The sequence below is a fragment of the Dendropsophus ebraccatus genome, chromosome 2, assembly GCF_027789765.1.
Source record: "Dendropsophus ebraccatus isolate aDenEbr1 chromosome 2, aDenEbr1.pat, whole genome shotgun sequence".
NCBI lineage: Eukaryota > Metazoa > Chordata > Amphibia > Anura > Hylidae > Dendropsophus > Dendropsophus ebraccatus.
The window spans coordinates 49,892,176-49,919,264 of record NC_091455.1 but is presented as its reverse complement, the minus strand read 5'-3'; the positions used below and the strand labels follow the sequence as shown (position 1 = coordinate 49,919,264).

Below are 27,089 nucleotides of genomic sequence, written 5' to 3'. Positions count from 1 at the left end.
AAGTTATTGCGAGCTTCAGGAGCAGCGCCTGTTATATAGCGATCAGGACCCCTGCAGCAGAGAGGAGGCGTGCGAGCCTCCTATAGACTGTCATTATGACAGGGAGGCTGGGGGCATTCTGCAGTGGAGAATTCTGCCACTTTTGTTCCGTGTGCACGTAGCCTAATGCTGTAGCATAGTACAACAGGCTAGAATAGAGAATCAGGGCTGCTGCCAGAGGTCTGTGTGGTCGCATGATCACAAAGGGGAAGGGCTGTGTGTTCAGCAGGGACCAATCAGGAAGTGGGAATAACAGCTGTGTGGGAGGACAGTGACAGAAACATTTCTATACAGCAGTGTGAATGGCTGAGTGTGAGTGCAGGCACATTATAGCAGCATTGTGTATAGCTGAGTGTAAGTGCAGGCTTATTATGGCAGCAGTGTGTATAGCTGAGTGTGAGTGCATTCACATTTTGGCAGCAGTGTGTATAGCTGAGTGTGAGTGCATGCACATTTTGGCAGCAATGTGTATAGCTGAGTGTGAGTGCAGGAACATTATAGCAGCAGTGTGTATAGCTGAGTGAGTGCCTTGAACACAAGGGCTGACAGAGACTGCAGGGAGCATGAAGGAATGAGCAGGGCAGATGTGGGCACATACATGCAGCAATCTCTGTCCGGGGAGAGAGGGGGTACAGCTATGGAGAGATTACCTCCACAGTCCTGTCCCCTGATGTAAGCCCCAGCCTGAAGTGGATCTGCTATGATTTGGAAGGTGAGGGAGACTTTCTGAGTCAGAGTACAGCGCTGTAGACCTCGCTATGCCGATCACGCCGTTCCCCCGCTGTGAGCTCTTCTTGCAAAACACTCTCAATCCAAGTTACTCTTAAACGAGGTACCACTGTATGTAATTGGTACACACTTGATTTTACCTACTGTACTTCAGGCTTTAACCTCTAATATATATCAGCAATTCTGGCCATATAAAATAAAACACAAATCCACTTTACAATAGTTTTTCATAAAAAATTTCTCCATAATATCTACAGCTCATATGAAGGCCTATGTATCTCTATGGCAACAGAATCCGCCCGTATAACCTAATCCAGCAGCTATGCTTTCTTCCATCTGTCTCCACTCGACATACAGATGGAATGGGGTATAAATGCACCATCAGACTGTACAGAATTCGTTTACTGTTACCATGGCGACGCATTGGTCTGCATGAGCTCTGTCGAATCGAAACAGCTTTTTAAGTAAAACCTGTTGCAAAGGTGTTTGGTTCTAGATGCCCAGAGACAACAAAAGACGTATGATTGTGATGGCGGATATGTGGAATGGCTGCAGGTTTTAACCTGTAAATGTGAGCATTTGCAATATAGCAGAGGTAAAACAATACGTATTCCAGACTCATTGGCCTAATAGGCTGAGATCCATCGCAGTGGCTCATGGGTCTTGCAGGGGGTGGTGGTTACATTGATGGGGGTTACATGAAATTGACAGCAGCTGTTTCCTGAGGTGGCCCCAGGTGCAGTATCATTGTGCCGCCACTCCTCTCCCAATCCTCCACCCATCTGACAGTAAATGAGTTCATAGTGTATTTCCACCTAGAATGAGAAGGCCAGGCTGAGCGTGCGGGGGGATCAGGTTACACGCACAATCACTGTTTATAAGAGCCTGATCTTGGAGCCTGGCCTAGTGCTTACAGCAGATCTGCCATACAGTACAGTATGCCATTCCACAGCACTGGACACTGTGACGTCAGCCCTCCATCCATCCAGCCATCCACATACAGAAGCTGCTTCAGCAAGTGCAGGGGAGGAGGGATACGGTTATATGGCTGAATGCCTTATCGCCTCGCACTGCATAAATATTTCATGGAGAGCTTTACTTTAATGTAGGCAACTAGTGGCTTTTACTTCAAATATGGCAAAGCTAGAGATCCCTGCATGGCCTATATAGCACCTAGGAGAATATGACTGCGCATGAATATGTTTTGATATAATCTGGACAAAAAAAAAAAATCACATAGGAGAAAAAGTTGTATTTTTTTTTTACAATGTCATTGAATTCTTGATTTGGTGTTTGTTAAAAAGTGTATTACTAGCTGATCAGCACTATATAGCATATGGGAATATGTCCATAATGCAGATCCAAAATACGGATGTATTTCAGGTAAAGTACAATCAGTATGTCGACTATTCCATCCGTATTTTATGCAATGAATACTGGTGGGCTGGCTTTAGAATTACACTCGCACACACACCGGACCTGCAGCGGATCCAGTGTCAGTTCAACCCTATGAACTATGATTGACATCCCGCTGCGTGTATGTAAGTTACCCCCCCCCCGGCAGCCAGAGCATACATCACCTCCTCCCAGCTCCGGCTTGCTTCGGCGGTTCCGGCGTCTGCTCGTCCCGCTCAGCCACTAATTGGCTGAGCAGAACTTCCTGCTGAAAAAACCCGAAGCAAGCAGGAGCGGGGAGGAGGTGATGTATACTCTGGTCGGAGGGGGGGGGGATGTTGGGGGTTGTTAAACTTACATACACGCAGCGGGATGTCAATCCCGCTGCGAGTATGTATTCTCATAGGGATGAACCGACACTGCAGCATGAAATCCGCAGCGGATCCGGTGTGTGTGAAGGCATCCTAAGGGTATGTTCACACTGAGTAAAACTGACTAAATACTAAGAATTCCGTGAGGGAGTCCCCACCGCGGAATCCCGGCTGCCTCAGTGTGTCAATGGGATGCCTCGTGGCCATCCGCTCTCCGCTCAAAGAATTGACATGGAGTGGAGAGCGGCGGCGTTCGAGACATCCCATTGACACACTGAGGCAGGCGGGATTCCACGGTGGGGACTCCCTCACGGAATTCTGCCTGTTTTACTCAATGTGACTCAATTCACACACAGAATTTTGCTCTGAATTTTAGTCAGTATTTCTCAACCAAAACCAGGAGTGGATTGAAAACACAGAACGGCCATGTTCACACACTGTTGAAATATAGTGGCTGGCCGTCATTTCATGACAAATAACGCCATTATTTTTAAACACCGGGCATTGTTTTAAAATAACGGCCATTAATTGCCGTCAAATGACAGCCATCCACTAGATTTCAGCAGTCTGTGAACACAGCCTAAAAAATGAATGCAAAATAAATTTAAATACAGAAGAAATACTGAGGTGATATGGATGCATTTTATTGCTTCTCTATAGACCTCAAGGGCCGTATTCTGTCCTCAAAAATGGATAAAAGGCCCATGATGCGTATTTAAAATATGTGAGTACTGTATACAGTCATGTGACTAGCCCAACTGGTTAAATCGTTACGGAGAATTTTTTTTTCTTCTTTCTAACACTAAGGCTACATCTGCCCTCCTCGCTTCCCTGTCACCTCCAATGTCCCTGCTACACTTCCTGACTCTGTCAGCACAAGAACCTTTTCTCTCAGCCAGTCCTAGTGCTGACACTGCAGTGCAGCAGGGACCGACACCGTTAGGGAACAAGTGGGTAAATGTAGGGTTTTTGGTTTTTTTCAATTTTACTGTGAGCACATAAAATTCTCTGGAATACCCCTTGAACCATGTTACTGTATTAAAGGGTACCTGTCGCGATGTCAACTCTCGATCTGTGTGCAGTCGCTCCTGCCACCAGAAGTTCAGGTAACTATAGATAATGACGACACTGGGTTGGTTTCGTGCATGAGCCATATTGGATCAGAATGGGGCTTGTGCACGCAACCTGGCATGGTCATATCCATAGTTTGGGGGAAATAACATATTCAATTTCACACAGTTTAAATTTCAGTGTTACTGTACTGACGTGCTGTATCAGTAGAGAACGCAAATATTTAACCAGTTTTGGAGCTGCTGGCATTATAATGAATGATGATGCCAGGAGTTCCGAATTTCCGGTCAGGAGCATCTAATCACGGAACGTGTGAATGCCCCTTACCCCAACTTCTGGCGGCAGGAGCGACTGACTGCACACTGATCGGATGAGGAAACATCATGACATTTATGCAAAATACATGTGAATGAGGCCAGTTTCACGTCAGCATTTTTCACATCTGTATTACATTCGCTCTTTGCAGACTGCAATACAAACATGCAAATGCAATTATATGTAGGAATCGCATCTTCCCATGCACCCATACTCCCAAGGGAGCGAATGGCTGCATGAATAATCCATTGATAGTACACTTTGCTATACATGCTCTTATTATATATTTGGGCCGAGTAAAGTATCGTGATGGCTTGGCCATTGTCGATCGGTTGTCTGCGCCATGTAGAAGAAGTGGCTGTAGATAATACAGAAACACTGTTCTTGCTCCTGGAGGAGAGATAATTTGCATACCTTTTCCCAAGGAGCCTTACCTGGCCTATAAGACTCCCTACGCCAGCTGGCTGTTTCCACAAGGAGAAACATTACCCCTGGGAATTCTAGTCTCGCTGCTGCCAGAGAGCCATGGCTTTCACATGTGCCCGTTTCTGGGGAAGCAGCTTGACAGCGTCCTGGTCACATGGATGGTTATGATGAATGGTTCTGTATCGTTTCTATGCATCATATATGTGCTATATACACGGTAAATTTTATCTGCAGCATCCAGTGACCTTGTGTTTCCTCCATATAATATTCTTCTATAATTCCTATATAATAATAATGAATTTCAGCTCCTTCCTGAGCAGCATCTATAGGCTGTGCTGCAGACATAGGGCCGCATGGAGGGTGTTAGTTATTGACTTGTGTGTTTTATTCCCATGTGCAGCGCAGTTCACACCTGTCTCCGTTCCCTATTATACAGACATCTGCTGCCTTGTATGCTTCATTATTCCAGCCCTTTCCAAGGGTTTTCAGGAGAGTTGGGCTTCAGGTTACATGGCATCGTGTCTGAGATAAGGCTCCGTTCACACTTATACTAAACCTTGTGAATGCGTGCTGCCATACGTCTCTATGTAGCTGTCAGCTACTGAAGTGCCAGAAGCACAGCATCTGCTAGGAACACACTGCAGCACTGTTCTTCTGCGTTAGACCTTGTTTAGTTTTGATTGATGCAGCTTTTTGCATGATGCCCCCATCTTTTCTTTGTAATATTAAAGGGGTACTCCGGCAAACATTTTTTTTTAATTTTTTTTTTTTCTTCAAATCAACTGGTGTCAGAAAGTTATATAGATTTGTAATGACCTTTATTTTTAAAAATCTCAAGTCTTCCAGTACTGCTGTATGTCCTGCTTGGAATGGTGTTTTTTTCCAGTCTGACTGTGTTCTCTGCTGCCACCTCTGTCCATGTCAGGATCTGTCCAGAGCAGTAGCAGATCTTCTTAGAAAACCTCTCCTTCTCTGGACAGTTCCAGTCTAAGGGTATATTCACACGGGCGGGCTCGCAGCGAGATTCTCGCTGCGAGCCCGGCAGGTCCTGGCAGTTCCTATACACTACATACTTGCTGCGGTCTAAACGACCGCAGCGAGTATGTAATTATACCACCCTTAACCCCTTCTGCTCCCACGCTGTGTATATACTTTACCTGTCCTCGCTGCACGGGTCCGGCGTCCTGCTCTCCTGTCCGGCCAATCAGTGTGTTGCCCAGCCGCAGCCACTGATTGGCTGGGCGGGAGAGCAGGATGCCGGACCCGTGCAGCAAGGACAGGTAAAGTATATACACAGCGGGGGAGCAGAAGGGGTTAAGGGCGGTATAATTACATACTCGCTGTGGTCGTTTTGACCGCAGCAAGTATGTAGTGTATGGGAACTGCCAGGACCTGCCGGGCTCGCAGCGAGAATCTCGCTGCGAGCCCGCCCGTGTGAATATACCCTAAAACAAAGATGTCAGCAGAAATCGTTGTGTCAGACTGAAAATAAAACACCACTTCCTGCAGCACATACAGCAGCTGATTAGTATGGGAAGACTTAATATTTTTAAATAGAAGTAAATTACAAATCCATATATCGTTGGGAAACCAGTTGATTTGAAAGGAGTAGTTCAGTGTCATTTTGCTATACACAGCACAACATAGTTTTGTTGTTCTTGCTAATTTTTAATATATTGCAATGCAGAAAGATTGTTATCATATATGGTATTTTCTATGACCGGATTAGTGTGGGTGTATATACTTATAATTACTGGGACAGAACCTACTGTTTGCTGTAGTGATTTTTCCCCTCACATATTTTGGCCTTTTAAAGGGGCTTTTGGTATAGTGCTTGTTCTTCACAGCAAGTCTGACACCTTTTATATGTTATGTGCATTGTTGTTCCTCTTGCAGCTGAGGCTGGGCGGCAGCTTCTGACCATAATCATTATAGGATTATCAACAGTTTCACACCTTGGACCCCTATACATGGCTGACTTTTTAACTATGGCCGCATTCACGTTCCATGTTCTGCAAGGACCGGGCAGCATCTGTGATAAGATTCTGAAGAACACGGAATGCGTGAATGCGGCCTAATAGAGAAGCATTTCTGACCCAGTTTAATGCTGCCCGTAGTTCGCTCACAATGATAGTAAGGTTCAGTCAAAATGGTAAAAAGAATTTGAACTTCTTTCCTCTAAAAAAATTTAAAGGTTGTATGGGAGAAAAGGAACTTTTTTTTTTTTTAACCCTTTAAGAACGGGGCCAATTTTCGTTTTTGCATTTTCGTTTTTTCCTCCTTGTGTTTAAAAGGCCATAGCACTTGCATTTTTCCACCTTAAAACCCACATGAGCCCTTATTTTTTGCGTCACTAATTGTACTTTGCAATGTCAGGCTGAATTTTTGCATAAAGTACACTGCGAAACCAGAAAAAAAAATTCAAAGTGTGGTGAAATTGAAAAAAAAAACCCCGCATTTCTTTTATTTGGGGGGAATGTGTTTTTACGCCATTTGCCCTGGGGTACAACTGACTTGTTATATATGTTCCTCAAGTCGTTACGATTACAACGATATATAACATGTATAACTTTTTTCTTTTATCTGATGGCCTGTAAAAAATTCAAACCATTGTTAACAAATGTATGTTCCTCAAAATCGCTCCATCCCCAGGCTTATAGCGCTTTTATCCTTTGGTCTATGGGGCTGTATGAGGTGTCATTTTTTGCGCCATGATGTTTACTTTCTATCGGTACCTTGATTGCGCATATACGACTTTTTGATCGCTTTTTATTATTATTATTATTATTATTATTATTTTTTTTTTTTTTTTACACATACTAGAAGCCCCCCTGGGGTTAGGGTTATTCCCCCTGGGGGACTTCTAGTATATACACTTTGTTCTCTCATTGAGATCTTTGCTGTATACTTATACTGCAAAGATCAATGAGATCGGCACTTGGATGCTTTCGGCTGCTGCAGCCGAAAGCATCCAAGTGCTGAGCCGGGATCAGCGCCATTTTGGCAGAGACCCCGGCAGGTAAAGGATCTGTGGAACACTCCTCCGGGACAACGTCCCGGAGGAGCGATCCTCCCCACTAGACACCAGGGACGTGCTGCATACAGTAAGCATGCGGCCAACCCCTCTGATTTTGGTGGTACTGGTTACTCTCTATAATGTGTATGGAGCCTCTTGACTTTTCCCCCAACAAATAATATTGGGAGAGAGAAAAATCCGACAAGTTGGATTTTCCCAGGCCAACTTTTTTTGACCTTAAAGAGGATGTACCACCAGGTACATCCTCTTGAATTTAACACACCGATAGAACGGCGCCGCACACGGGAACCAGGCCGCGGTTCGAAAAACTTATACTTATACAGCAAAGATCAATGAGATCGGCACTTGGATGCTTTCGGCTGCTGCAGCCGAAAGCATCCGAGTGCTGAGCCGGGATCAGCGCCATTTTGGCAGAGACCCCAGCAGGTAAAGGATCTGTGGAACACTCCTCCGGGACAACGATCCTCCCCACTAGACACCAGGGAAGTGCTGCATACAGTAATCGGATGCAGCTGTCAACTTTGACAACTGTATCCGATTACTGAATTAGCGGGCACGGCGATCGGACTGTGCCCGCTAATAGCCACGGTCCCGGGCTACGAGTGGCATCCGGGATCGCGGCGGTTCAGAGCGGGGTCGCCGCGTGGCCCCGCTCTGAACACCTCTTGCGGAAGCATGACGTACCGGTACGTCATGCGTCCTTAAGAGGTTAAAGTGTCACTGTCTTTAAATTTTGTTTTGCAGAAATCAATAGTACAGCCGATTTTAAGAAACTTTGTAATTGGGTTTATTAGCTGAAAAATGCATTTTTATAATGAAAAAGCAGTTTGAAGCTCTCCCCCTGTCTTCATTGTTCTCTATGGAAAGGGGAGGGGTGGAGGGAAATGAGGCACCAAAACAGGACAACAAAGAGTTAATTTACAGCTTCATCATCGGGCTGTCTGCTCTGACATCAGCACTAACCTCTCTGACCTCTGAATAGAGGTTTTCAGTGGCTCCCTGCTGTCTAATCCTTAGTTCTCTGCTGGCAACTAATCTCCCTCCTCCTCCCTCCCCTCTCCATAGCACAGACAGAGTCCGACTGATGTAAAAGAGTCAAGATTTCCTCATAATGAGCAGTGAATGACAGAAAGGAGAGGGGGGGGGAGACCTGGGAAAAGGCTTTTTAAATGCACATAATAGCATATAAGCCTAATAAACCCATTTACAAAGTTTTCTTAAAATCATCTGGACTATTGATTTCTGCAAAAAAAAAATTTTAACGACTGTGACACTTTAATATAATATATAGTACATTCAAGGACTAGGGGCAAAAACGTCAGAAAAAAATGCTAACGCGCATACACAAATGACTGAAAATATATCGCTGCATTTACTAAAAAACTATTCTTAAAAAATCCCACATTTTTGTGCAATGCTGTCAAATTTTGTGTAGGCCACAAACAAGTTATTGTTCAAAAATGTGTTTAGAAAATTCATATTAGCTCCCAGTTAACATCTGGCCACAGAAAAGAAAAGGTGAATATTTATTTATTTATTTATTTTTTTTAAGCAAAACTAGACCATAAATATATACCTGCCTACCCCCTGCAGTCCCTGTCCGGCTCCTTCTAGTACCCTGATAAACATTTTTTACTTGATATTGAGATAGGTGCAGCAGCTACCTGCTCAGCCAGTCACTGACTGCAGGGGTATCTGTCTCCACCAGTGATTGGCTAATAATGGACTCCCCTCCCCCCCCCAAAAAAAAAATTAAATAAATAATTATATATAATAAAAGCACCTTTCACCCTAATACAAAAGTACAGTGTGAATTTAGTCTTAGAGATGGGTATTTAGGTAGTGCATGTTACATTGTAGCAGGGGGATGCGCCTCTACATTTGATACTTGTACCATATGTGTGCCTGAGTGTTATTGTGCTTGCTTATACCAAAGCTGATGTGAAAATGGAGCGTAGCCCTTGTTGGCGGGCCGTGATTGACAGAGCCCATTACCCGGAGCGGGAGAGAGGCTCATTCACACGCCCCTGCATTTTCTCACCACACACTTTGTTCTCTGCCTTTTGTAATGTGGCGTGCTTGAGGATTTGAATGCAAGTGAGCAAACCATTCACCTGCTGAATATTAGAAGGAATCCCCCCCGCCAGGGGCCCACAGTTTATTTGCACACTAAGGGAAAATGGGCGGCCTCAGCTAACCCCCTACCAAAAAAATATATATAATGATAGAAATAAGAAAAGGCCACATTGCTGTAATTTCAGTAGTGCCATGTGATCTGCAAGTAGTCTGAAATTCAGCTCCCTTTCATAGTATAGATGCTGTACTATCTGCACATTGTGCAGTCTTATACAGTCACCCCTTCTATTTAAAATCTTAAATCCAGTACTTATCAACTGCAGTATGTCCTGCAGGAAGTGGTGTAGTCTTACCAGTCTGACACAGGGCTCTCTGTTGCCACCTCTGTCCATGTCAGGAACTGTCCAGAGCAGTAGCAAATCCCCATAGAACCGCTCCTGCTCTGGACAGTTCATGTCACGGACTGAGGTGGCAGCAGAGAGCACTGTGTCAGACTGAAAAGAATACACCACTTTCTGCTGGGCATACTGCAGCTGATAAGTACTGGAAGACTTGAGAACCTATATAACTTTCTGAAGCCAGTTGATTTGAATGAATTTTATTCCTGCTAAAGTGCCCCTTTAAACTTACACACTTGGGGTTGACCTAAGCATAGTCATTAGCTGGTCATGTTCTAGCCAGTAAATGGCGGCATCCCATTGGCGCTTTGCTGACATATACATGACACAGACAGCATAAAACCTATTTGAACCATGCCTTAAGGTCCCTAAGTAAGCATGCGGGCAACCCCTCTGATTTTGGTGGTACTGGTCACTCTCTAATGTGTATGGAGCCTCTTGACTTTTCCCCCAACAAATAATATTGGGAGAGAGAAAAATCCGACCAGTTGGATTTTCCTTGGCCAACTCTTTTTGACCGGCACCATCATAGGGAAGCTGGTGGCGCGGTCCGTTTTTCGAACCGCGGCTTGGTTCCCGTTTACTGTGCCGTTCTATCCAGCGGTACCGGGCCCTGCTGAAGCACTGGAGGTTGGCCGGCCCACCCCAATTGGGAGGGAATCCTCTCCCCTCTATGACGCGGCTCTATTGATTCTAATGGAGCCGCGTCATAGAGGGGAGGGAATTCCCTCCCACTGGGGGCGGGCTGGCCGACCTCCAGTGCTTTCCCATGACTGCGCCGTTCTATCGGTGTGGTAAATTCAAGAGGATGTACCTGGTGGTACATCCTCTTTAACGTTCATGTGTGAAAGAATGGGGGAGATCGCCGTGAAGGTGTATAGACACCCTTACACACTTTTTTCCATATTGGCCCATACGGTTGATCAGACTGGCTGTCCATGACCAATTACGCTTTGGGCCAAGAACAAACGACCTATGTTGGAGCATTAAGAAAAAATTTCTTCCATTAAAAATCTTCCAATTTTCAGACAAATTCTAACAATCAATTTCTTTGCAGTCGGTGATATTCTGCCATCTGTCGCTAAAACCGTCGTTCGTTGTTAAATTCCACCTGACAATAGACTGATTTATTTAATCATATGTTATGGTGCTTTGCTGTGTAATTATATGTGGAAAGTATATAGACTGTTACTAGTATCAGGGCCCTATACCATGTTACATGAGTGTGAGGGCCATATTGTCGCTGGTGCACATGGTGGGTGTGAGGTTTCACCATTCACCGTACGACCCACCTGAGACTCTTTTTCCATTGACTTGCTGCAATATTTATAGAGAATGCATTATCCATTAGTGAAAGCAGCGGCAAGGACTGCAGTGTCCCAGCCAGACCTCACTGCATGCTCCCACTGGCAGGTGGGAGAGACCTCTGTTCAGATGGTGCTTTTCATTTATTATTTAATAAGAGGGATAAAACGGAACTGGTTTCCTGGACTAAATTAGTAGCATGGAAAAATAAGGAAACTATTGGTGTTTGGTGTCCTGAGACCAGTAAAATGCACCCATCATTGCCCCTTGTGTCTTTAAAATGACGCTTGAGTGCCAAGGGGTTTCATATTCACTCCCATTATTAGAATTAAGCTCACGCCCATCTGACTATTAACTGAATTGTCAAACAATCTATAAACTCACATCTTGGGAACATGAGGGCGTATCAAGAAACTGTAAAAAGGTGTGTTATCAGTGCACCCTAAGCTATTTAATGGTTATAACAACTGTTAAAGGGGTACTCTGACATCCGGTCAAAGAAATAATCAAGCAGCAGAAGCACATAACATTGTGTACCTGTCTGCCCCAGTGGTGAAACCACCAAAGATCCATTTGTTTTAGAGGTCTTAGCTCTGTATTATGTGGCTTAACTTCCTGGTTGAGTGGTTGCTTTCCTTCAGCTCTTCATCACAGTCCTCCCACCCTGCCTACTGCCCTCCTGCAGCACTCCTGCCAGTTTCCTGCCCACAGCTGTAGGTGTTGGTTAGAGATATTGACATGGGCTAACGCTCAGAGACCAGATCCATCAGAGGATGATGCATTGGCACAGGGGAAGAACCAGGGACAATACACATCTTGTAGTCCTTCTATTTTCCATTTCTGTCTGGTGAAGCACAGTAAGCTGCTGAAATCAGGACTATTAGTGAGTTATAGATCTTGGGGTGATATTTCTGATGCTGGAGCACCCCATTAATGCCTTATCTGTCACATGTAGTCCCTGATTTGCTATGCTTTTATGTGCAGTACCCCAATGCAGTTTACTTCATAAGAATAGTACTAGGAAAATCTACAGATGACTTCTATGAATGAAAATGGGTAAAATCAGATTTTCATTTTTGAGAACATGTGGGTTTAGTGTTTGCTATGGCTTTTATGTGTGTTACCGTGATGTGGTTTCTCATAGTTCTTACAGCACTTCCTATAACTCTTTATTTATTATATAAAATGTGTCTCCCAATTTTTTTGTTGCAGACTACTCATTGTGTCCAGCCGCTACACAGACACCTTTGCCGCCCTCTGCTCTGGTTGCCCGTACACCTCTGTCTACTATACTGTCTGGGTTCTTAAAGAGTACATGTCATTGGATAAAAAAAACTTTTGGCATGTCACAGGGACGCATTCAATGTTTTGATCGGTCTGGGTCTAAGTATTCCGACTGCGACTGATCAGAAGAACGAGCTGGAAGAAGTGCGTGCTTAGCGCGTTCTCTCCCGCCTCTCTGTCATGTGACCTCGATGGCTGCATAATGTAAGTGTAGGGCCGCCCTGCTCACACAGACACAGAGTGGGGAAAGAAGTGCACAACAGCATGGTCGTCTCCCCACTGGTTCTCCTGATCAGCTGCTAGGACAAGGTTAAGGTCCCCATATACTTATGTTGGCCAAACCCACCAATGACAATTGGCTCATGTAGCTCTACAGCAGGGGTAGGGAACCATGGCTCTCCAGCTGTTGCAAAACTACAACTCCTATCAAGTGGCTGTCCATGCATGATGGGAGTTGTAGTTTTGCAACAGCTGGGAAGCCAAGGTCCCTTACCTGTGCTCTACATGTATTCTACCCTATTTAGTATAAAACATTGTTACCATTCAGCACTTGGTGTTTCTCTCTTATAGATTGTAAGCTCTTGTGATCAGGGCCCTCACTCCGACTGTGTGAATTGATCATTAGTAGGTTACTCTGTAGTGTCGGATGTTGCCTGTATTGCAATATGTTGGTGCCATATAAATAGAGATGATTTCTTGTTATGGGCTAATGCACTTTGTAGCAAAAATGTGAGCATGCCCTAGATGTGTCCATTTGATCTGAGGGAGAATAGGCTTTTGTATTTCACAGAAAATTGTGCGCTCATTGATTCTATCATGGCCGCTGCTGCTTCCTAAAAAGCTAGATGAAAATATAGTAAATAGAAAATATATAGTGTGTGTATATAGTATATAGAAAATAAGTTGTGCCATGCTGCATTAGACACTGTATTGTAGACATACAGTTTTCAGTATTGCTTTTAGAGAAGAATGATTGCATAATATGGTATAGGAATATTGAATTGAAGATTTCTTCTGGCTACAATGCATACATCTATATGACTCCATTAATTCTCCTCCTGAGGCTAGGTTCACACTGCGTTTTCAGCATCCGTTTAACGGATCCGTTTTTTTTAACATCCAGAAAAATAGGGTCAGCAACGTTTTTTGGTCCGTTTTGGTCCGCCCAAAAAAACGGATCCGTTTTTTTAAATAATGGAAGTCAATGGAAAAACTGATGCACACAAATGAATCCGTTTTTTGCAATCCGTTTTTCATGAGTTTTTTGCAAAAAAACGGATGCGTTAAACGGATGCTGAAAACGCAGTGTGAACCTAGCCTGAGCAGGCGGGTTAGGAGACCCTCATCCTTTACATAGGTGGGAGCGGCATCTATCAGATGTGCACGGCATATCCTGTGGATATTCCTGCCTCTGTATGATGGTATGCCCTTTTATTTTTTTTTTTGTTTCCCTCAGAGCATACACTTAACAGGCAAATATAGCGAGAGTAGAGACTGTTTGCAACTCTGTATTGGGAACATTCCCTCCTCAGGCCACAGTGTTCCTGATGTTTTACATGCAAGTGTTATTTTAGTTTTATGCCCTTCTATCTATAACAGGGATGAGGAGCCTTCTGCCCTCCAGTTGTTGCAAAACTACAATTCCCATCATGCCTGGACCGCCAAAGCCTTAGCATGGCAATTGTCCCCCATCCCTGCTCTGTAACACTATGGTTGCATCCCCACGTCCCGTAAAATTGTCCTGGACCTGCGACCACGGACAATTTTAGGAATCATTCAAGTGAATACAACCATTCACACCATCCGTGCCGCGACTCGCACCGCACAGCAGTAGAGATGACAGGAGCGCAGAAGACAACTACTCGCCTACTCCCCCCACCCCCCCAGCCGTGCCGGTGAACATGTGAGACATCCGGCACATGGGGAGTAGGTGAGTAGTTGCCTCCTGCGCTCCTGTCATTTGTGCTGCCGGATGGCGGGGGGGGGGGGGGGGGGACTGCTTTTTGGGGGTTCCGTGGCACGATCCTCCTCCAGTCATCGTGGTGCAGACCGCGGCACGGATCGTGTGAATGAGGCCTATGGCACAATGTTGCTGCTCTTATAACTCCTCCACTGGAGCAGTTGTCCAATCAGATTCCAGCTTTCATTTTTTTAAAATCTCCCTCTAAGTTGTGCCTTTTTGATAGATTGACTTTTATAGTTATTTTATTACAAAAAAAAGCAAAACCAAACCCTTCATGTCTGCTCCATTGATTATATTATCATCATGGCGCTTTCTCTTGAAGCTGTATCGGGATGACTGCATTTCCTCTCTCACTGATCTCCAGACCCTTCCCGGCGAGAATGAAAGCGATTTGTACTCCAATAAACAAAACATTTATTGGTTAAATTGAATTGATGTGTGGACATCAGGACATTAGTGAGGAATAGATGCAGGGTCAGCGAGGGGACACAGGCATGTGATGCACGGCTGTCGCCTCTGCTGGCCGGGCCACCGCTCTTCCATGTATACATCTTATTGCATTTGGAAGGAGGATTCGTTATTATAGCTGAGAATGGTGGCGGTCATAGACCATACTTATTGTTGTTTAGCTTATATAACTATGTGACTGTATTTCTGGGTGGACGTGTAGGCCTCAGGAATGCAGATATTACAACCTGTTAGAACTCGGGATGATCTATACTCGGCTTTTAGTCATTGAGCCTCGATGAGCTCAGTAATTCCTAAGGAATGAATCGCCCTTATTTACTCACGTTATATTGGTGACTGTTGTAGTCTGATAAGCCTAATTGTTTGTTTTTATATGTAATCAAACCTCAGCCATTACAGCGGCCTTAGGGCCCTATTACACAGAAAAATAATCTGCCCTATCCGTTCAATTATCTCTTTGTGTAATAAACCCAACGATCAGCCCATGACAACGATCATCGGCTGATTGTTGATATAGGTTTGGACCTATAATTGTCGAGTGCGCGGCCAGTGACTCTATACATTACCTATCCATGCTACAGGGCTCCTCTTGCGGTCTTCTTCTTCCTGGGTCCCGCGTGCTGCAGCTTCTAGCAGATCGGCGCTTATTTACAGTTATTATGGGGCCCCCATCGGCCCGTGTAATAGTACCCTTACCTGGACCGGACAACTCTCAGGAGGTAGGTGGCCAGTGTGCCTTGACTACATCTTTAGGCCCTATCACATGTGCCGATTTTCCCTGATGTGGATTCACACTAAAAAGATTTACAGAAGACTTGGATTTTTTTTTATATACTTTTCATTTCAATACAGAAAGGGTGCAGTTGTGAAAGGGAAGATGTCTCATAAAGTGGCCACTGTAATTTGATCTGATGTGGAATCTGCACTACAAATCCACAATGAATCCGCGGCATCTGAGCATCTGCGTTCACACAGCGCAAATTACAGGTGGAAGAACATCAATTTCTGCAGTAGATTTAAAGGGAACCGATCACCTCCCTGGGGGAGTGTGACCCAGCCCCAGTACATTATGGCATTCTTCAACGGGGCTGTATGTAGGTATGGAGCCACAGCGGCATGAAGTCACTTTGCCTCCACCGGATTCCCAACCACTCGTGCTTAACCTAGGACTGCCAATCAAGCTTCACTAATTTTAACAGTGTTGCCTTAAAGGGGTTATCCAGCACTACAAAAACATGGCCACTTTCCCCCTACTGTTGTCTCCAGTTTGGGTGGGGTTTTGAAACTCAGTTCCATTGAAGTAAATGGAGCTTAATTGCAAACTGCCCCTGAACTGGAGACAACAGTAGGGGGAAAGTGGCCATGTTTTTGTAGCGCTGGATAACCCCTTTAAGCCTTTGAGGCTATTATCGGCCAGCGGCGTTGTTAGAAACGCTCCTTCTGCTGATAATCAGCCCGTGTAAAAGTGACATTGATCAGCTGAGGAGCAGGAAAATGCGACTTGCGGCTAAGAGTGCGACCACATATGTGCATCCGCTACTGTGTGAAAAGGCACCTTCCCCTGCATTCAAGATAGGAGATCCATGCCCCTATCATGTAGAGGTGTGTGTATGGGACCATAGAAATTAATGGGTCCACATTCTGCCCAAAGCTGCGGACCTGCAGCTATGGACAGAATTAGTGGATGTCGTAAATAGCCGATATGGAGATACGGCCGGGGAGTGCATCATGTTGCTGCCATGTTGCTCTCTCTGGCTATTTCTCCTGATCCCAGCAGGTCTCAGCAGTGATTCTCACTGTGATCAATAACTTATGACACGTCTAAAGTTATTTTAGACAGGTGCCCTTTATTGGGGTTATCCAGCGAAAATCTTTTTCTTTCAAATAAACTGGTTTCAGAAAGTTACATAAAATTGTAATTTACTTCTATTTAAAATCTCAAGTCTTCCTATACTTAACAGCTGCTGTATGTCCTGCAGGAAGTGTTGTTTTTTTTCCAGTCTGACACAGTGCTCTCTGCTGACATCTCTAGCCTAGACTGGAACTGTCCAGAGCAGGAGAGGTTTTCTATGGGGATTTGCTGCAGCTCTGGAAAGTACATGTCTCGTACAGAGGTGGCAGCAGAGAGCACTGTGTTGGATTGAAAAGAAAACATTGATGCAGGACATACAGCAGCTGATAAGTATGGGAAGACTTAAGATTTTTAAATAGAAGTAAATTACAAATCTATATAACTTTCTGTAACCAGTTAATTTAAAAAAAAAAAATTTCCGCTGGACAACCCCGGTAAGGTTGCATGTCATGCATTTGGACATAGATGGATTAATCAGTATCTGGATTTCTGCAGTTTTTTTATATTCTGCAGCATATGCAGTTTTATGTTAAATAAATGCGATGTGGGTTTCACGTGTCTTACACATGGCTTCTGATGCAGAAAGAGGCATCCACTGCTGTCACCTGATTCTGGCTGCTTGGAACGTGTCTCAGGCGTGATAATGACTTGCTTCCTGTGCCTCCAGATGTATTACTATGTGTGACTATTACAAGGAAGCCGGTGATGACTGCTGTGTACTGCGGTATGTAGGACATGGAGGCATTTGGGCATAGCTGCTGTGTATATACAATACACACATATATGTCTTTGTCCTATACTGTACATGTTTGCAGTGAGGCTTTCTGTAATGTTGTGGATTCCATCTGCAGTTTTCTCCTATTGAACAGGCGTCTTTTTCGCTCTTCCTCCTCCTGCGGTCGTGACTCTTAAGATCCTTTGAATGATAACCAAGCGGTTTTCTAAGAGTGATCTCCAGCCATTTGTTTTCCATTAACTGTAGGACTTCTCGTTGTCTGATTCTCTATGGTTATGACTCAGGTTCTTAGGAAATGCAGTATAGTAGCTGCAGCGTGAAGCGGTCTACCAGCCTGACATGGGGAAATAGGTCTACCATGGCTTCTATAGGAGCGGTGAGGCAGGCTTTCTCTGTGTGACCGCCAGGACCGAGAGCGGACTGTGTGGGAGGACTATGTTGGTAGAGCGGCTTTCTCTGGAAAAGCTTATTTATTGAAATACTGAGGTATTTGACAGGCGAAAACATTTGACTGTAGATCTTTTATACATGGGTGGATAGGTTGTAGTTGCACTTATTGTGCAGCTTTATATCTGCCTCCTCATACTTTTCTTTGTTTAAAATTTTATATTCTCTTTATTAAAAGGAAGGGGGAAAAAAGTATTTTCAGATCGACTGCTGCCACAAAGTTACACAGATTTATTATTTAGTTTTATTTATAAATCTCCAGTCTTCCAGTACTTATCAACTACTGTATGCTGTGCAGGAAGTGGTGTATTCTTTCCAGTCTGACACAGTGCTCTCTGCTGCCACCTCTGTCCATGTCAGGAACTGTCCAGATAAGTAGTAAATCCCCATAGAAAGCACTGTGTCAGACTGGAACGAAAACGCTTCCTAAGTTGTTGTTTGTTTGTTTGTTTTTTTTGTTTTTTTTTATAGAAGTAATTTAAAAATCTGTATAAGGCTGGGTTCACACCAAGTTTTTTTAATGTTTTTTTCCCCATATGTTTTTGCAAAAAAAAAAAAAAAAAAAAAAAGCTGATGGAAAAGCGGATGCATTTGTGTGCCCTCATTTTGATGATCCGTTTTTCCATTGACTTCCGTTTTTAACCCCTTAGTGACCGCTGATGCGGCTTTTTACGGCGGTCACTAAGGGGCCTTATTCTGATGCCATCAGCTTTTTACGGCGATGGCACAGAATAAGATTGCGGGGCCGGGAAGGCCCCCACCCCATTCCCCCATCTACCGGAGGTAGCTGAGGGTTTGGGGCAGTGTGTGGGGTCCGTCCCGGCCGCCCCCCTTCCCGACGATCGCCGCTATAACGTTATAGCGGCGGCCGTCAGTAACAGGCATTGCCGCTGCCGCCGCTGCTTTTCATCTCCCCCCGCCGTGAATCACTGTGAAATAAGTGTTCCCCAGACCTCAGATCAGCCCCCCCCCCCCTAATAGAGCGATCACTAACCCCCCTCCCCCGGCGGGCATCATTTCCAAGATGGCCGCCACCATCATCGCTGTGAACAGACTTATGTCTGTTCACAGCGATGAAAAAGTGAAAATAAATCAAAGTCCCATGCTCTCCGCCACCGGAGGTAGTGGAGAGCATGGGGCAGTGATCGGGGACCCCCTGGGGGGTCCCGGTACAAGCGATCAGCGGTATATACTATATACCGCTGATCGCTTGTACCATGTGCCGCCGGCACTTTTTATCCCGTCACCACAAATGATTGGTGACAGGGGATAAAAAGTGATAGTGTCTGTCCCCCCAAAGTCGTCCCCCACCCCCCCCCCCCTTCCCCATATACTCACCTGATCCTGGAGCTCCTTCCTCCTCGGCGTCCTGGCTGGTTATGAAGTGCGCATGCGCTCCACAACCAGCCAACTCTGAAAATTTAAAGTGACAGAGACCAATTACAGGTACCCACCCCAGATTACCTATAAGCACTTCAGTTCTGACCACGCCACGTCGCCTCTGACCACGCCACGTCGCCTCTGACCACGCCTCTGCATTACAAATTTTGGGGTGCTTTTTCTCTCATGTTCCTTTTGAAAATGAGAAACTTTAATCTAAACGTATATATTATTGGAATATTTTTTTACTGCCTAATTGTGAATACTTTCCTCCAGCCCCTGTAGGGTCAAAATGCTCATTATACCCCTAGATTAATTCTTTAAGGTGTGTAGTTTAAAAAATGGGGTCACTTATGGGGGTTTTCAGGATACCAAACTTCTAAGTCCTTTTAAAAAAAGAACTGGTCCCTAAAAAAATCAGTTTTGGAAACTTTCACGAAAATGTGATAATTTGCTGAAAAATTTCTAAGCCCCGTAACAACCTAAAAAAGTAAAATATGTTTACCAAATTATGCCAGAATAAAGAAGACATAATTATGTCATGATATTTTGATGTTTTTCACAAAAATACACACAATGTAGTGACCAAATTTTGCCACTAATATAAAGTGCCATATGTGACGAAAAAACAATCTCAGAATCGCTAGCATATGTTAAAGCATCACTGAGCTATAAGAGCATAAAGTGAGACAGGTCAGATTTTGAAAAATTTGCCTGATCATTAAGGCCCAAACTAGTTGCAGCACGAAGGGGTTAAAAAAAATGGTTTATAACGGATCCGTTTTTTTTGGTTTTTTTTTACGGACAAAAAAAAAAGGATCAGTTTGGATCCATTTTTTTTTTTTTTTATAATGGAAGTCAATGAAAAAATGGATGAAAACAGATGGACACAAATGTATCCATTTTTCCATCCGGTTTTTGCAAAAACGGATGAAAAAATGTAGTGTGAACCCAGCCTGACTTTCTGACACCACTTGACTTAAAACTTTTTTTTTTTTTTTTTTTAACCTCTGAATACCCCTTTAAAACATCGTATCTGCATAGTGTGAACAGTGTTGTTGGTGTGCTGGTCATTTTTGTCTTTTTTTTTTTTTATTGCTAACACAAGTCAAAAGTTTAGACTGCATCGTCTAAAGACCCATTGCAATCGCTGCCTATAAGCAGGTGAAGTGTTGTGGTAGCATGCTCTACTCCCTGTCCTGCGGCAAGATCCAGCGCATTAACTCAATAGGCTATAATGGAGCAAATGATCATTGGATTGTTACAGGGAATGGAGCATGCAAGCACACGCCTCACCCACTTTTAAGCAGTGATTGCAGGACTGAGACACGGTGCAGGCTAATATTTTAGCATGTCTAAACAGCGTGTCAAATGTTTAGATAGATAGAAATCTGCAACATGCGAACAAGCCCTAAAAGTTCTGCCCAGGAATCGTGGACCCAGGGCCCCGTGTCCTCCTGTGAACGAGTCTTGATATTGATTGACGTAGTTGTGATTTTTTTTTTTTTTCCCTTTGAAGAGGTAGTATGCAGTATGTCATTTCCCCAGGTAGTTACCTCTCACTGTTGTCATAATGATAGATTTATATCAGATTGTTTGTTTGTTTGTTTGTTGAAGTTCGGTCACTTTTTTTTTTTTACACAAACTTCATAATTTTAGTAAATTCACTCCCGTTACTCCACAATCTTCCCTTTCCTTGCCGCGCTGATTGATATGATTTACTGATGTGATGGCCATAAAGCTGCAGGATTAGGCTGTACAATCCGCAGTTTTCATGCCGGGCGCTCTAGTGCTGGCGATTTACTGATTTCATGGCATTTTATTTACAGCCTACCTGGAAAATAACTTTCATGAGGAAAGTTCAGTCATTCCGCTAAGTGATTTGCTCGCTCTACACAGATTAGCACTTTATTTGCAACTGCTAAGTATTCCTGAGCCATGTAATATGCAGTGTGTGCACCAGGGAGCCCCGGCTTCTTACAGAGAGCCACCATTCCGCCTGCTTTCCCCCCTTTTTTCTCCTTCAAGCACAATTGGCTCACAGTATTGGTGAAGGTAGTTTCTATTCTTAAAGTGACAGGTGAGAGATTATCCTATTAGGATTAATTGTTTGCAGATTTGTCAGGAAGGATCTTTATATACAAACTATTACCTTGTGTAAGAGCTTACGGATAATTCGGGAAGTCCATTGGAAGTTTTGTGCTTCATTTGACTTTGGAATGTGAAAAGGTTTATAGAAATAAATAATCCTGTGTTCTGTATGTACTGGGATTATAGCTTCATAGCATAGGATGTGAGGATATCTTCTCTGCATATATATAACTTATCATATATTATATGGACGAAAGTATCGGGATACGGAAGCTTTTAGGCCATCCTATTCTAAATATATGGAGTTTTTCCACCTTTTTGGTTATAAAAGTTTCCACTGAGCACAGCTTTGGAGGTGTCTTTGGGAATATTTGCCCATTCTCCCACTACGACTTTGGTGACTTCAGTTACTGATGTTGGATGAGAGCCCCTGGCTGTCTGTCTCTGTTTTACCTCATCCCAAAGGTGTTGGATGGGGTCGAGGTCGGGGCTCTGAGCAGGCCAGACATGTCCTCCCATACCAGCCTCTCCCAACCATGTCTTTATAGACCATGTTGTGTGCACTGGGGCACAGTCATGTTGGAAAACGAGGGAAAACCCCAAACTGTTCCTACAAAGTTGGAATCATACATTGTACAAATGTCTTGGTTATACTGAAGCAGTTTTCCCCTCACTGGTACTTTGAAAAACCCTGTAAATTATTCCCCTCCAGTTGATACAATGCAGTCAGGCAGGTAACGTTGTCCTGACAATCACCAAACTCAGACTTGCCGCGTAGAGAAAAGTGATTTGTCATTCTACAAAACAACTTTCTACTACTCCAGCGGTTTACTCCACTCCCATTCCACTCTTGGCATTGTGTTTGTGATATAAGACTTGCATACTGCTGCTCGGCCAAAGACACTCATGCCATAAGACTCCCAGCTGGGATTTTATTGCCATATGACACTTGGGTCAGTAGAGCATTTGCTGACCCGGATTTGTAACATTACACGGTCTCCACTTGCTGTGGTTCCTAAATGCTTCAAATTTTCAGTAATACCAGATATTTGGTTGGGAAGAAATGTCAAGCACTGACTTGGTGACTGTTCTTTCCTTCATATAGTGTATATCAATATGTCATATATTCACGGTTCTAGATAGCAGACAAAACTGTCACCTATAATTTGCAGTCTTTTTGGCCATTACAACTGACCCTGCTGTCGCTCTAACCCTATGTGTGTCTCAGATGTGTCTTGCACTTGGTCTTCTAGACCCGCTGTCCCCCAGAGAGGAGCCACACTGGGTTGTCATCAGTATATATTATGTGTTTCTGGTAGACAACTCATCCAGGTCGGACTAGATTCTTCCATAGAGTTACATTGAATGGTGAGTGCCCAGGCCTTTTCTCTCCTATGAATCTTACATTGTATATATCCTGTCCTGGCCAGAGATGAGCCCCTGCACTGTGTGTAAACCTTCACTGCTTGTGGTTTTGATATCTCCTCCCTATACCATTATGCCAGCTGTCTACATCCTTTGGTCATTGTAGCTTTAAATGTACTTTTTGCAGTTTTATGGAGTACACATAAAAGGAGAGAACATTTTTGTATTGCTGTGTGATAGCGGCCTCTTACACCAGTGTTTCTTTTGTTGCTGAAATGGGAAATGTTATGGGTGGTAGAAAGTAAGAGAACACGGACAGAACGTGAACATGGGGTCAGATAAGGCGTCTCTAGGCCGCACGCTGGTTTACTGAAGCTCATAAATTCCATGTGTAGAAGTATGACTTGTGTAAGTCCTCCTCAGCTATATACGGTGTGCACGGCCGTGTAGCATCATTACGGGCTAGCTTTTCATGTACAGCTATGCTGTTACTGAGAAAATACAATCGTGTTCAGTTTGGGAAAATGAAGACTAAGCTGGATATGTATGAAATCTTCTCCTTGGGAAAAGAAAGATGCTTTAAGGAGTTATGGCACAGGATGGTATACAAATGGACGCATGCTTGAGAACTGCACCCGTATAGAGTATGTGGGATTCTGGTTGTAATTGCTGTGTCCCTGGAAGTATACTGTATATACTATATGCAGCAGGCTATTCTACTCTGCTCATCGGGTGAAGTAGATATTAGATGGGGGAGAACCTTGACACCAGTGTGAACAGCACCTTAAACTGGTGTCAGAAAGTTTTACAGATTTGTAAATTACTTCTAAAAAAGTACTTATCAACTGCTGTATGTTTTGCAGGAAGTGGTGTATTCTCTCCAGTCTGGCACAGTTCTCTCTGCTGCCACCTCTGTCCCTTACAGGAACTTTTTAGAGCAGGAGAGGTTTTTATGGGTATTTGCTACTGCTCTGGACAGTTCCAGACTAGATAGAATATACCACTTCCTGCTGGGCATACAGCAGCTGATAAATACAGGAAGACTTGAGGTTTTTTTTTAAATAGAAGTAATTTACACATCCAAATCCCATTGATTTCTGTGAGAGTCCATAATTACTTTCTTTATTTAAAAACCTTTTTCTTTTTTTTAATTAACAAATTTTAAAGCCACCACAAGAATTTATATGGGAAGTCCCATAAAATTAAAAAAGAAAGGCATGAAAGCAAGGGGGTGCGGAAGCATAATAAACAAAGTATACTTACCTGTCCCAGTGCCGTTGCACTGCTTCAGGGTCTTGCTGACAGCTACCAGCTGTCATTTTTGAGCTGCAGATTCCCCAGCTGCAATGTCGCTGCCCAGCTGATCAAATGCCGCTCAGCCAGACATTGACTGGGGTGGCGTCCACAGGACGGGGGTGAAGTCCCACCCCAGTCACTAATTAATGGAGTGGGTAATTGATCAGTCAGGTACATGGCATTGCAGCTGCAGACCTGGGAGCGGCACTACGGGGCATGAGGATAGGTAAGTATACTTTATTATGTTTCCGCACCCCCTGCCTTCCTGTCATTTTCATAAAGCTTCCTTTTATGTTTTTTTTTTTTTTGCTTAACGCCATCAATGTGATGTTGAAAATCTGCACTAGATTCACTTTGGAGACGTAATTTAGATGCATTTTTTTTTTTTTTACAGAAATGTCTGAAATTTAGTGACCACTCTGTGAGCATACCCTAGCTGCTGTCAGCGGCTTATCCTCCATAGGATATATTAAAATCCATACCGATCCCTTTTTTCCTTTGTCTTCTGCTGTAGGAGAGAGTTTGGACGACCCATAAAATAGTTTGGCTAGCTTTCTCCTAGTGCGCGTGGGCACCACATATCACCTGTTGTTGTACTACATTGTGCCTGGGTTATATCACTTTATACTTGTAGTGCTTCCTGCCAGCTGGGCCTGAAGCTTTCCCATTCATTACTGTGTGAGTGATGTCACTTTGGGCTGGATAGGAAGTGCATTGTTTCATTGGGTATCCTATTAGGAAGTAGAACGAGGTTACAAGTTCAAATAAAATAGTTAAATGGTAACCATATGAAATTACTGTGAATTTTACTTTTGAGTATAGTGCTTCCTGCACTGTGAACATGAATCAGAAACTAGTCTGACAGACTAGTGTTTTCCTTTAACACAGCGATCCTTATACATTTATTTTTGTTGTTTTAAGTTAAGGTATAAGAATAGCTGCGAGTAAGTGCATTGTGGGTAACAGTGTCCACGTCTAGTCGTACGCATTTACATAGGTATTTGGAAGGGTTTTGTGCACCGGGGGAAAGTGAGAAGGTTTCCTTTATGAATTGATTTCCACAAAATAACTTTTTATATAGTCACTTGGCCATGTTTTCCAAAGACGTGAAGTCCACTTATTTTGTGTCCCAGATATGGGATTGAATCCTATTAGAAGTAATCCCCGCTGCAGGTTTACTCTTCTGTAAGACGCTGTAATATATACAGTAGATTTCAGTATCCCAACATAATCTGCTTTTGTGTCTTTTTTTAAAAGGGAATCTGTCAGCTGCAATTCACGTTCCAATCTGCAGACACTGTGAGGTCAAGGAGACACATGGTACCCTCCATATATCTGCCTGTGCTTCCAGAATATAGAAAAATGCCCCTGTTTTTAGATGCAAAGAGTCAAAGATGCTTATCTAAGCTCCTGGTAAGAAAAGGCAAGCTGGAATGCCTCCTCGATCCCCCTTTCATCCCTCTATCTGCTTTAGGTTCAGCTCCCAGCTGTCAATTAATGCGCGGGGGAGTGATGAGGCATTCAAGCCTGCAGCAGACCAGGAGGTTGGGAAAGTGTATTTGACACTTTGCATTGGAGAATTAAAACATTTTTTACATTAGTGATGTATTTTACTTGGTGCCCAATTTTTCTTCCTTCGTATTGCCAAACTTTTATCTAAAGTTTTTTAAAATTATCATGCCTTAAAACAAAGTCATACTTGCTTGTATCCAGGTCCAGTGTCCTAAAGGCAGTTTTTAAGCCCTGTGCTGGTTAAAAGGAAGACACTAAATACAGGAAATCCTGGTCAGTACACAGTCACGACTGGAATGCGTCCATCAATCAATCAAATAATTGGTGCCTTCTCTATGAGCGTAGATGACTGGGACTTCCTGCCATTGGTCTCTTTGATCAAGATCAAAAAGTTGCCTGCAGGAGACTGGACCTGGATACAAGTAAGTATTGCTTTGTTTTAATGCATGATAACTAAAAAAAACTGGTTAGATGAATCTCCCTATAGCGCACATAGCACCGAGGATGCTAAGTTTCTAACCTTGATCCTCTGTGCCATTTCCATGCTGTTTTAAGTTAAATTGCTATACTAAAAAGGTAGTTTGGTGTACTGGGGCGGGATTACCGCTCCATTGCACAGATCTACCCCGCCTCTTCTAATGAAGATCAGCAGGTCAGGCTGGAACAGTGCACTTGGGGGCAGGATGCTCAACATCTCTCGTTGTCGTCTTACCAAGGACACAGTAGCCTCTACTTTACAGTGGGTAACAACATAAAAACTATATGCCAAAGTATATATTTTTTTTCTTCTATTTTAACAATGGAAGTACATGGTTGGTGACTATATAGCGCCAGGCATCGAAGCCTTCAGAGTAATATAGAGCAATATCTTGCGGACCTATACCTCTGTGTGCGCGGTGCTGGATCCAAACTTCTTCCTAAAAGTTGTTGTCTGCCATAGTTCTGGTTCTTTCCAGCAGATTAGGAGCAGCCTGCTGCCAGCCATGAAAGCAAAAACTGCAATAACCGAAGGGAAAATTTGGAGAACACGTTTCAGAGCACCCAAAACATATGTTAAAGATTTCAGAGGAAAATTGGGAATAAAATGAAGGTTATTTATATGTTGATGAGAAGTCGCTTTTAATGTAAATTAAATGAAGATTCTGCAAGAGAAGAGAGCATTGGTAATTGCTAGTGACTAATTGTGGAGGCAGCAAGCCAAATGCTTCTGGCTTAGAGACACTGTAATGGATTTGTTAGAAGACAGTGGATTGAGATGCTGGGGTTAAGGAATGAGGGCCGTCCGGCTTTGTTGGAATAAATCTGTGTGTGCGACCCGGACTTGCTATTAAACAAACTGCAGCTTCGCTCCCCGGAAAGTAAGGGCTTGATATGGACATGAAACCCTTAAGTACCCTGTACAGTAAACTAAACAAATTCTGAAATTCCTCCAAGTCGTCTCCACAATGGATCTTTTAATTGGGTTTCAGGGCTAATTAGTGAAAGAGGTTTTATCTCTGGCGAAGCCTTGGAGCAGCATTAGCTATGAGAGCC

The 27,089-nt window shown here is 43.7% G+C and overlaps 1 protein-coding gene across 4 annotated transcripts in view; it reads left to right on the top strand.

Moving 5' to 3' along the window:
• The window catches only part of NCOA2 (nuclear receptor coactivator 2), a 162,777-nt gene that overhangs the window by 3,667 nt on the left and 132,021 nt on the right, over positions 1-27,089 (top strand). Inside the window, exon 1 of one of the 4 annotated variants that reach the window (XM_069957496.1) lies at positions 25,956-25,978. The exons of the other annotated variants lie outside the window; for them this stretch is intronic. The gene's annotated coding sequence lies outside the window, so the exon portion shown is untranslated. Of the gene's footprint in view, positions 1-25,955; positions 25,979-27,089 lie in introns of those variants that run through there. 4 annotated transcript variants of the gene reach the window in all.